The sequence below is a fragment of the Schistocerca serialis genome, chromosome 4 (assembly GCF_023864345.2).
Source record: "Schistocerca serialis cubense isolate TAMUIC-IGC-003099 chromosome 4, iqSchSeri2.2, whole genome shotgun sequence".
Classification (NCBI taxonomy): Eukaryota; Metazoa; Arthropoda; class Insecta; order Orthoptera; family Acrididae; genus Schistocerca; species Schistocerca serialis.
This window is the reverse complement of record NC_064641.1, coordinates 574,601,733-574,614,239: the sequence shown is the minus strand read 5'-3', so window position 1 is coordinate 574,614,239 and position 12,507 is coordinate 574,601,733.

The following is a 12,507-nucleotide window of genomic DNA, read 5'->3' as shown; positions in this document are numbered from 1 at the left end:
TTACTGCGATTTTTGCTGCAAGGAACCGCAATGAAAGTGAAGAACAAGATGAGCGTTATAGAACACATTTTTCCCCTTCCTTTGTGTACGTCTTGTACTCAGTGACGTCCGTTTCAAAAACCTAGTCATAATTATTCACGAAGAAACGTGCTTTTTCTGTCTTTGCTTCTAATGAAATCCTTTCATTTTATCCTACAGCGTAGACGTTATTATGTTACTGATCTACACGAGAAACACCGATGAGCCAAAAACAAATTGGTGCACCTGCCTAATATTACGTAGGGCCCCCACGAGCACGCAAAAGTGCCACGACACGACGTGGCATGGACTCGACTAATATCTGAAGTAGTGCTGGAGGGAACACACACCGTGAATCCTGCAGGGCTGTCCATAAATCCGTAAGAGTAGGATGGCGTCGAGGTCTCTTCTGAACAGCACGATGCAAGACATCCCGCATATGCTCAATAATGTTCATATCTGGACAGTTTGGAGGCCAGCGGAAGTGTTCAAACTCAGAAAAGTATTCCTGGAGCCACTCTGTAGCAATTCTGCGCGGTGGGGTGTCGCATTGTACTGCTGGAATTGCCCAGGTCCGTCGGAATGCACAGTGGACATGGATGGATACAGGTGATCACACAGGATGCTTACGTACGTGTCACCAGTCAGAGTCGTATCTAGACATATCAGGGGTCCCATATCACTCCAACTGCACACACCCCACACCATCACAGAGCTTCGACCAGCCTGAACAGTCCACTGCTGACATGGAGAGTCCATGGATTCATGATATTGTCTCCATGCCCGTACACGTCCATCCGCTCGATACAATTTGAAACGAGGCTCGTCCGACCAGGCAACATGTTTCCAGTCATCAACAGTGCAATGTCGGTGTTGGGGGGAACAGGCGAGGCGTAAAGTTTTGTGTCGTGCAGTCATCAAGAATACACGAGTGGGCCTTCGGTTCCGAAAGTCCATTTCGATGACGTTCGGTTAAATGGTTCGCACGCTGACACTTGTTCAGGGCCCAGCATTGAAATCTGCAGCAATTTGCGGAAGGGTTGCACTTGCATCACGCTGAACTATTCTCTTCAGTCGTCGTTGGTGTCGTTCTTGCAGGAACTTTTTCCGGCAGCAGTGATTTGATGTTCTACCGGATATCTGATATTCACGGTACACTCGTGAAATGGTCGTATGGCAAATCCCTACTTCATCAAATGGTTCAAACGGCTCTGAGCACTATGGGACTCAACTGCTGTGGTCATAAGTCCCCTAGAACTTAGAACTACTTAAACCTAACTAACCTAAGGACATCACACACATCCATGCCCGAGGCAGGATTCGAACCTGCGACCGTAGCGGTCGTGCGGTTCCAGACTGTAGCGCCTTTAACCGCTCGGCCACTCCGGCCGGCCCTACTTCATCGCTACCTCGGAGATGCTATATCCCATCGCTCGCTCCCCCAGGTTCAAACTCATTTAAATCTTTATAACCTGCCATTATAGCAGCAGTAACCGATCTTACAACTGCACCGGACACTTGTCGGCTTATATAGGCGTTGCCGATCGTAGCCCCGTATTCTGACTGTTTACATACCTCTGTATTTGAAGAGGCATGCCTATACCAGTTTCTTTGGCGCATCAATATACTATCAGTAGTAGCTGGTAATTTCATACGTGGTCACAGTAATTTAATTCTATGCGTTGCACGACAAACTACTCTACTCACTTTCTGTCTCTGAGGGTGAAGAATCAAACCTACATAAAAATGAAATTTCTAAAAACGCAGCTGGAAAGTAAACTGCACTTCTTGAGTGGGTTATTCGCTATCTACATCTCAACCCATATCTGTGACTCCGCGAGTCAACTTTCAGTGCGTGACGTAGGATACATTGTGTACCTCCGTCATTTCCTCCTTTCCTCTTCCAGTCGGGGATGAACATGGAACGTTGCATAGCATTACCTGTACTGTGAGTAACATTATTATCGATTGTCACAAGTGTCTACTTATAATGGTAGTTCTAGACGCTAGCGCCTGTACAATGATAAAATAGCGGCAGTTGGTATTTTCTGCGACCTGTCTAAAGCATTTGACTGTGTGAATCACAGTATTCTCATAGACAAATTGAAGCTTTGTGGGACTGATGTTATAGCCAACTAATGGATAATGTCATATCTAATAAAAAAATGTAGGAAGTTGTACTTAGTAATTCAACCAACATAGTTCGGAGACGTTATGGTGACTGAGGAGATACCATGAATGTGTTTCCATAAGCTCAATCTTAAATCCACTCTTGTTCCTCGTACATGTAAACTATCTTCGGTCTAATATGCAACAAGCGGAATTCACTATTTTTGCATACGACACTAGTATTAATTGAATGCATGCACGTATACAGAAACAGAAGAAATCGTAAACAATGTTCTTAAAAGTATCATTGACTGGTGTTCTGCAAATGTTCTCACTCTCAGTATTAAAAAGACACGACATATTCAGTCCCGCGCATTTAGCGCTTCTACATCAGTGATAAATGTAACACTTAGTGAGGAAATAATAAATAGCGTGGACACTTCAGGTGTCCATATTGATGAGACTTTAAACTGGAAATAACACACTTCGAAACTCCTAAAACAATTCAGCCACATTTGCACTTAGAATCACTGCAAATCCTTCGGAGAAACAAATCAGTAAGTTGACACGTTTTGCGTATTTTCATCCAGTAAAGTCATGTGGAATAATGTGCTGAGGTAGCTCACCATTAAGAAAGAAAGTCTTCACTGCTCAAAAACTTGCTGTAAGAATAATACGTTGTTCTCACTCGTGATCGTCTCGTAGACATCTGTTTAAGGAGTTGAACATTCTGACTGCTGGTTCACATTATATTTATTCCCTGATGAAGTTTGTTATCAATGTTCGGCTACAGTTCGAAATGAAAAATGATGTACATAATTACAGCACCAGTAGGAAAAATGACATTCATTATTCCACGTTAAGACTGCCTTTAGCACAAAAATGGGTGCACAATGCTGAGCAAAACATTTTGATCACCTACTCAGTGATATAAAATGCTGACAGAGAGCAGAGGAAAATTTCAAAAAAAAAAAAAAAAAAAACTGGAAAAGTTTCTCCTTGACAACTCCTATTCCGAAGAAGAGTGTCTATAATTGCAATGTGTAAAAGGTGGTTGGCACGAAATTCTGTCACATCCATGTATACCGAAAGAGTTGAAAAAAAAATAAAAACTCTTCTAAATGTTCAGCATGCAGCCAAATTTACCAATTAATTTGCAATTGAAAGTGAAAGTACTCGTTCCACATCACTACGATTTAACGTGCAGAACGATCCATGGGATTTGAAAATGGACGTTCAGATTTGCCGTAAGTAGTCATCACCATACAAACAACTGCGATCTTGGCAAATAAAGTGTTCGTATAAAAAGATTTCAACATTAACAATTACAGATCGATTCTTACAAGACTACGTAAGTTAATCGAAGGATGAACAGTGGTTGGTACGCCTTCGTGTGATCTAGAATCTCCCCAATTTTACCTTCAGGGCCTTTTTGTGAGATACACGAGGGTGAGTCAAATGAAAACCTTAAATATTTTCTTAAATATTATTTACTGTGCAGAAGTGGTAAAAAGCTGTATCACTTTTCAACATAATCTCCCTCACGCTCAATGCAAGTCCTCCAGCGCTTACAAAGTGCATAAATTCCTTTAGAAAAAAATTCTTTTGGTAGTCCGCTCAACCACTCATGCACCGCGTGGCGTACCTCTTCATCAGAATGGGACTTCTTTCCTCCAATTGCGTCTTTGAGAGTATGGTGGATGAGGAAGACACTCAAAATGCAGGTCTGTTGTACGGGCAGTGCGGGGCTTGGCATTGTCATGTTGCAAAAGGACACCTGCTGACAGCAATCCACGTCCCTTTGGTTTGATTGCAGGCCGCAGATGATTTTTTAGGAGATCTGTGTATGATGCACTGGTGACAGTGGTCCCTCTAAGCATGTAATACTCCAAAATGACGCCTTTTTCGTCGCAAAAGAGAGTCAGTATAACCTTCCCTGCTGATGGTTCTGTTCGAAACTTCTTTGGTTTTGGTTTTCAGGTTTAGTCCCCAGTAATGATTCTTGCAAGGAAGTCACCACCTACTCATTCAAAGCACTGAAGAAGTACTTCACAAGCATCAACACGTCGTTCTCTCATTTCAGGAGTCAGCTGCCGTGGCACCCAACTTGCAGACACTTTGTGAAACTGGAGCACATTATGCACAATGTGGTGTGCTGACACATGACTAATCTGTAAACATGCTGCAATGTCATTCAGTGTCACTAGGCGGTTTTCCTTCACTATGTCTTCAACTGCTGCAATGTTCTGTGAAGTTACAACTCGTTGTGCCTGACCTGAACGAGGAGCATCTTCCACTGAAGTCACACCATTTGCGAACTTACTACTCAATTCGTAGACTTGCTGCTGTGACAAACATGCATCACCGTACTGAACCTTAATTCGTCGATGAATTTCAATAGGTTTCACACCTTCACTACGCAAAAATAACAGAACGCTGTTCTTCCCTGGTGTAAGTCACAAGTGGGGCGGCCATCTTTATACTCATACTGCGACGGTATATGTGCATCTGCACTATGCTGCCACTTACAGGCCATTCTGCGCGCTGTTTAGTACCACGCTTACCAACTTACAGGATAACGGCGCGAAATTTCTATTTGTTATTACAAATTTAAGGTTTTCATTTGACTCACCCTCGTACGTTTGAGCAAGTAATACACTACCTGATCAAATGTATGCAGACACCTGTCAGTGGACATCAATGTGGGATGTGTCCAGCCTTCCCTAAGCATTGACTACAGTAATGTGTGGCTTTTGAGGAGCTGCTCGACGGTTCTACCCCTCAGCACAGCACAGCATCTGCTGGCAGCACTTTAAAAAACTCGAGAGTGAGTCCTTCTGCTGATTTCATGCGATTTTTTTGCAACCACCGTTCGCAATGCTCGGTGGTCCCTGTCCTTCAGTACATCTAAATCTACATCTACATGACTACTCTGCAATTCACATTTAAGTGCTTGGCAGAGGGTTCGCCGAACCACAATCATACTATCTCTCTACCATTCCACTTCCGAACAGCGCGCGGGAAAAACGAACACCTAAACCTTTCTGTTCGAGCTCTGATTTCTCTTGTTTTATTTTGATGATCATTCCTACCTATGTAGGTTGGGCTCAACAAAATATTTTCGCATTCGGAAGAGAAAGTTGGTGACTGAAATTTCGTAAATAGATCTCGCCGTGACGAAAAACGTCTTTGCTGTAATGACTTCCATCCCAATTCGCGTATCATATCTGCCACACTCTCTCCCCTACTACGTGATAATACATAACGAGCTGCCCTTTTTTGCACCCTTTCGATGTCCTCCGTCAATCCCACCTGGTAAGGATCCCACACCGCGCAGCAATATTCTGACAGAGGACGAACGAGTGTAGTGTAAGCTGTCTCTTTAGTGGACTTGTTGCATCTTCTAAGTGTTCTGCCCATGAAAAGCAACCTTTGGCTCGCCTTCCCCACAATATTATCTATGTGGTTTTTCCAACTAAAGTTGTACGTAATTTTAACACCCAGGTACTTAGTTGAATTGACAGCCTTGAGAATTGTACTATTTATCGAGTAATCGAATTCCAACGGATTTCTTTTGGATCTCACGTGGATCACCTCACACTTTTCATTATTTAGCGTCAACTGCCACCTGCCACACCACACAGCAATCTTTTTCTAAATCGCTTTGCAAATGATACTGGTCTTCGGATAACCTTCCTAGACGGTAAATTACAGCATCATCTGCGAACAACCTATGAGAGCTGCTCAGATTGTCACCCAGGTCATTTATATAGATCAGGAACAGCAGAGGTCCCAGGACGCTTCCCTGGGGAACACCTGATATCACTTCAATTTTACTCGATGATTTGCCGTCTATTACTACGAACTGCGACCTTCCTGACAGGAAATCACGAATCCAGTCGCACAACTGAGACGGTACCCCATAGGCCCGCAGCTTGATTAGAAGTCGCTTGTGAGGAACGGTGTCAAAAGCTTTCCGGAAATCTAGAAATACGGAATCAACTTGAGATCCCCTGTCGATAGCGGCCATTACTTCGTGCGAATAAAGAGCTAGCTGCGTTGCACAAGAACGATGTTTTCTGAAACCATGCTGATTACGTATCAATAGATCGTTCCCTTCAAGGTGATTCATAATGTTTGAAAACAGTATATGCTCCAAAACCCTACTGCAAACCGACGTCAATGATATAGGTCTGTAGTTAGATGGATTACTCCTACTACCCTTCTTAAACACTGGTGCGACCTGCGCAATTTTCCAATCTGTAGGTACAGATCTATCGGTGAGCGAGCGGTTGTATATGAGTGCTAAGTAGGGAGCTATTGTATCAGCGTAATCCGAAAGAAACCTAATCGGTATACAATCTGGACCTGAAGACTTGCCCGTATCAAGCGATTTGAGTTGCTTCGCAACCCCTAGGGTATCTACTTCTAAGAAACTCATGCTAGCAGGTGTTCGTGTTTCAAATTCTGGAATATTCCATTCATCTTCCCTGGTGAAGGAAATTCGGAAAACTGCGTTCAATAACTCCGCTTTAGCGGCACAGACGTCGGTAACAGTACCATCGGCACTGCGCAGCGAAGGTATTGACTGCTTCTTGCCGCTTGTGTACTTTACATACGACCAGAATTTTTTCGGATTTTCTACCAAATTTCGAGACAATGTTTCGTTGTGGAACCTATTAAAGGCATCTCGCATTGAAGTCCGTGCCAAATTTCGCGCGTCAGTAAATTTTAGCCAATCTTCGGGATTTCGCGTTCTTCTGAACTTCGCATACTTTTTCCGTTGCCTCTGCAACAGAGTTCGTACCTGTTTTGTGTACCACGGGGGATCAGTTCCATCTCTTACCAGTTTATGAGGTATGAATCTCTCAATTGCTGTTGCTACTATATCTTTGAATTTGAGCCACATCTCGTCTACATTTGCATAGTCAGTTCGGAAGGAATGGAGATTGTCTCTTAGGAAGGCTTATAGTGACACTTTATCCGCTTTTTTAAATAAAATTATTTTGCGTTTGTTTCTGGTGGATTTGGAAGAAACGGTATTGAGCCTAGCTACAACGACCTTGTGGTCACTAATCCCTGTATCAGTCATGATGCTCTCTATCAGCTCTGGATTGTTTGTTGCTAAGAGGTCAAGTCTGTTTTCGCAACCATTTACAATTCGCGTGGGTTCGTGGACTAACTGCTCGAAATAATTCTCGGAGAAAGCATTTAGGACAATCTCGGAAGATGTTTTCTGCCTACCACCGGTTTTGAACAAGTATTTTTGCCAACATATCGAGGGAAGGTTGAAGTCCCCACCAACTATAGCCGTATGAGTGGGGTATTTATTTGTTACGAGACTCAAATTGTCTCTGAACTGTTCCGCAACTATATCATCGGAGTCTGGGGGTCGGTAGAAGGAGCCAATTATTAACTTAGTTCGGCTGTTAAGTATAACCTCCACCCATACCAATTCGCACGGAGTATCTACTTCGACTTCACTACAAGATAAACCACTACTGACAGACACAAACAGTTCACCACCAATTCTGCCTAATCTATCTTTCCTGAGCACCGTCTGAGACTTCGTAAAAATTTCTGCAGAACTTATTTCAGGCTTTAGCCAGCTTTTGTACCTATAACGATTTCAGCTTCTGTGCTGTCTATTAGCGCTTGAAGCTCAGGGACTTTCCCAGCACAACTACAACAACTTACAACTACAATTCCGACTGTTCCTTGATCCAAGCACGTCCTGTATTTGCCATGCACCCTTTGAGATTGCAGCCCACCCCGTACTTTCCCGAGGCCTTCTAACCTAAAAAACCGCCCAGTCCACGCCACACAGCCTCCGCTACCCGTGTAGCCGCCAGCTGAGTGTAGTGATCTCCTGACCTATTCAGCGGAACCCGAAACCCCACCTTCCTATGGCACAAGTCAAGGAATCTGCAGCCAACACGGTCGCAAAACCGTCTGAGCCTCTGATTCAGACCCTCCACCCGGCTCTGCACCAAAGGTCCGCAGTCGGTTCTATCAACGATGCTGCAGATGGTGAGCTCTGCCTTCATCTCATAAGCAAGACCGACAGCCTTCACCAAATCAGATAGCCGCTGGAATCCAATTTCCTCAGATCCAAAGCGACACACGTCATTAGTGCCGACATGTGCCACCACCTGCAGCTGGCTGCACCCTATGCTCTTCATGGCATCCGGAAGGACCCTTTCCACATCAGGAATGACTCCACCCGGAATGCACACGGAGTGCACACTGGATTTCTCCCCCTCCTTAGCCGCCATATCCCTAAGGGGCACCATTACGCGCCTAACATTGGAGCTCCCAACTACCAATAAGCCCACACTCTGTGATTGCCCGGACATTGAAGACTGAGAATCATCCTCTGAAACAGGGCAGACAGCTGCATATGGCTCAGCCAGAGACAGTGCCTGAAACCTGTTTGTCAGACGCACCGGGAAGGCTTTCTGATCAGCCTCCGGGGACGTCTTTCGCTGCCTGCCACGCCTTGGAACGACTTCCCAATCAACCACAAGCGAGGGCTCAGCCCCACTGCGGGCAGTAACCGGGGCAACCACAGCGGCAGACCGATCTGGGGACAGACGGGACGAGGTTGACATCCCCGTGATACCCAAGTCCGGCTCCCCACAGTGGTGCCCATTGGCAACAGCCTCAAGCTGCGCGACCGAAGTCAGGGCCGCCTGCAACTGTGACCGTAAGGGATGCCAACTCAGCCTTCATCCGAACACAGCAATCACAGTCCCTGTCCATTCTAATCGATGTTGAACAACAGTTACTGAAACACGAGTCAGTGCCTAGATAACGCAAGGGAAACACGCAAAGAATGTATTCTGACCTGTACAAATGCCTAAAGACTGTGCTACAATCTGCCTGAATTTACGATTACAGTAACTAAAACTCGAAATTACACCTCCTATACGAAACTCACACGCAATTTAAGTAAGAATCTACGAAGTAAACACTAAAGCGCGATGCTACAACTCTCAAATACTATAATACGCCCGAAATTTATGAATTAAACAATGCAAGTACCCAAAAACACGCAAAGAAATTAAGAATTAAACTATGTAACAAATAAGTAAGCTAGGGGTATACGACTTGCTGCTGCAGCTGCTTATCCAACGGCGGCAGGGAGCACACTGGACATAGTTTAGTCGTGTTTGATCCTTTGCGTTTCCACATCTCAGTCTCATCACCAACGGTCAACTTGGGCAGCTTTAGGTGGGTTGAAATGACCCGGATGGATTTGTTACTCACGGACGTGCCATGACTAGTCCACGTTCGAAGTCACTCAGGCGTCTTCACCGATCCATTCTACTACTGCCAACACACCGCCATCCTTTACGCTGGCAGCTCAGCCAATCTTGACATTTAGTCAATTACGCAATATATGTGGATATCGGGATATTTTTAATCAGATAGTGTGGGTGTCTATAAAGCATAAGGGGGGAAAAGCCACACTACGAACGAATTATTCGAATGTGAGGGAAACCGGTAGATCTGATGTACACGTATTTTGAGTCGTTACTCTTCTACCTCTTTTGATGCGGCCAGCTACAAATTCTTCTCCTGTGCCAATCTTTTCATATCAGAGTAGCACTTGCAACATACGTTCTCAATTATTTTCTGGATGTATTCCAATCTGTGTTCAACAGCAGTTTTTAGCCTCTACAGCTCCCTGTAGTAACATGAAAGTTATTTCCTGAGGTCTTAACTGATGTTTATAATGCATATATGCATTCCCTTCACGTGTTTAAGCCAAGTATTACGCACATTATGCGATCGGGAATGCTCAGTAGCAGCCAGGCTACATGTATATTTAACAATTAAGCGTCAGCAAGAGCATTAGTGATGAAATAATAGGAGGCAATGTTGTGCAACCTTAGTAGGGACAAGATCCGTCTATTCGGGAGTAGGATCTTACAATCTGAGACAGTATTCCGAGACAAACTTCCGTCACAATGTCCGCAAACGTGACGTCAGATCCGCCTAGCAACAGCGATCTGAACGGCCATTGGCTAAAGGTTTGGATATATAGGAAACGAGAGAAGTGTCCTCATTGGCTGAGAGAGAAAGGTGGGGTGGTCCCTCTTGTCCTTTGGGAAGACAGGGCGAGTCAGTCGCGAGGAGCCACTCAAAACGCACGGTAAGTAACAGGGGCGGCTCTAAAAGAACGGTCGCGAGTGCATATTTCAGATGTCAAATAAGATGTAAAGTTCTTAGGTATAACAACACCACGTGTCATGGGCAGTGTCTCTCATTATGTAAAGTCAGAAAACTGTGTTAACGTGAGTAAAGGGTCGAATAACCGCTTAGTCCAGAGCCGCCATATTGCAGATGCTGGTTCTGTGACGAGTGTGACAAAGAAATTTCTGTATTAAAACAATTATAGTACAAATGTTGTTGACAATTAACAACTGGCATCCCTAAACACTCCACTTCAGCTGGCTCAAATGGCTCTGAGCACTCTGGGACATAACTTCTAAGGTCATCAGTCCCCCAGAACTTAGAACTACTTAAACCTAACTAACCTAAGGTCATCACACACATCCATGCCCGAGGCAGGATTCGAATCTGCGACCGTAGCGGTCGCGCGGTTCCAGACTGTAGCACCCAGAACCGCTCGGCCAGCCCAGCCGGCCCACTTCAGCAGGATTACCAACTAGATGGAACCTGGCGACTGAGCTCTACCACTGTGCTACGAGGGACTTACCGAAGCAGCAAGACACCAGGTTAGTGATACCGCCCAGAGAAGTACTTCCTTCTCGCTACAATGCCAATGAGGGTGTTGCATGTACTATCATCCTATCCCTTCCTCTTGTCAGCGTTTCCCATGTGTTCCTTTCCTCGCCGATTTTCCGTAGAACCTTCTCATTACTTACCTTGTCTGTCCACCTAATTTTCAAAATTCTTCTGTAGCACCACATCTCAAAAGTTTCGATTATCTTCTGTTCTGGTTCTCCAACTCCATGTCTCATTACCATACAATGACACTGTGTGTACATGTACAGACATGTAAATTCTAACAATTTCAGAAAAAAGTAGGATTATTTATTGGTATACCATCGCTGTCCGGGGCGTCTACAGACACGTCGCTGGTCACCAGGCTTCTGCTGGAAGCGGGCCTCATCACTGAAGACGAAGACGTGTTTTGAGGCACTCTGAACAGAGATGGGATACCAACATGTCTGTCGCCCGCCATACGGTCCGACAATCAGGAGTGACGGTTTGAGGTAGGGTACCATTTCTTTCCATAGCAGAACCACTTCAAGCGCAGTGGTACGTCGACGATATTCTATGCCCCGTTTTGCTGCCCTTCACAGCAAGCCGTGCTGAGCTTACATTTCAGCAAGAAAGTGCCCGCCGCACACGGCTCCAGTTTCTACTGATTGTCTTCTTGCTTGTCAACTGTACTTTGGCCAGCAACGTCGCCGGATCTCTCCCCAGTTGAGAACGTTTGGAGTTTTATTGGCATGGCCCTCCAACCATCTCGGGATTTTGGCGATCTGACGCGCCAATTGGACAGACTCTGGCACGATGTCCCTCAGGACGACATCCAACATCTCTGTCAATTCATGCCAAACCGAATAACTGCTTACATGAGGGCCAGAGGTTGACCAACGCTTTATTGACTTGTTCAATTTCTAACGCACTTTCTCCTGGGTAATTCATCCAGTTTTTCTGAAATTGTAATCATTTATTTGTCCGTATACGTACATAACGTTTATCGGTTTCCGCCCTATTCGGCTAATTGCTTCGTTTTGCGTCGGTATATATTTTTTCTTAGAGTGTAAAATCTGTATCTTTTCTCCTAATTCTGCGTCTTGGTCATTATGCAGGATGTACGCGGGTCGATTTAATTGTTTCTTGACTTATTTTTCAATATTCACTTTCGGCACTTTAGTTAAGTCATTTTGTGACGTGCAACGTGTTTTCGGTAGCGTTCACCACTAAAGCTCTTAGTTTTTTATGTTTAACTTATCAGTTTGTCTCCCTTGCTCATGACCCGATGGTAATAACTGTGAATGCTTGTATCACTGTGTGCCTGGGCAATCATCCACAGTATCCAGCGTCTTTATCGTTGCGGCCTGAGCGAATATAACGATTTACACTGCATGGCAAAAAAATTAAGCACCCAGAACTGGAAGGCGAAATGAAATTAAAAGTTATATGATACTATATCGGTGATTACAAAATCAAATCAAAGAACTCGGCAGTGTGAGCTCTCTTATCAGAATCACATTGCACCTGTGCGATCTGGATGCATACACTGAATCGGTTGGGTATGCTGTCATAAAACAGTTGTTGTATGCTCTTCTGAGACAAGATGGGCCACAACTGTCTTAACTGGTCCTAGATACCCTAGAC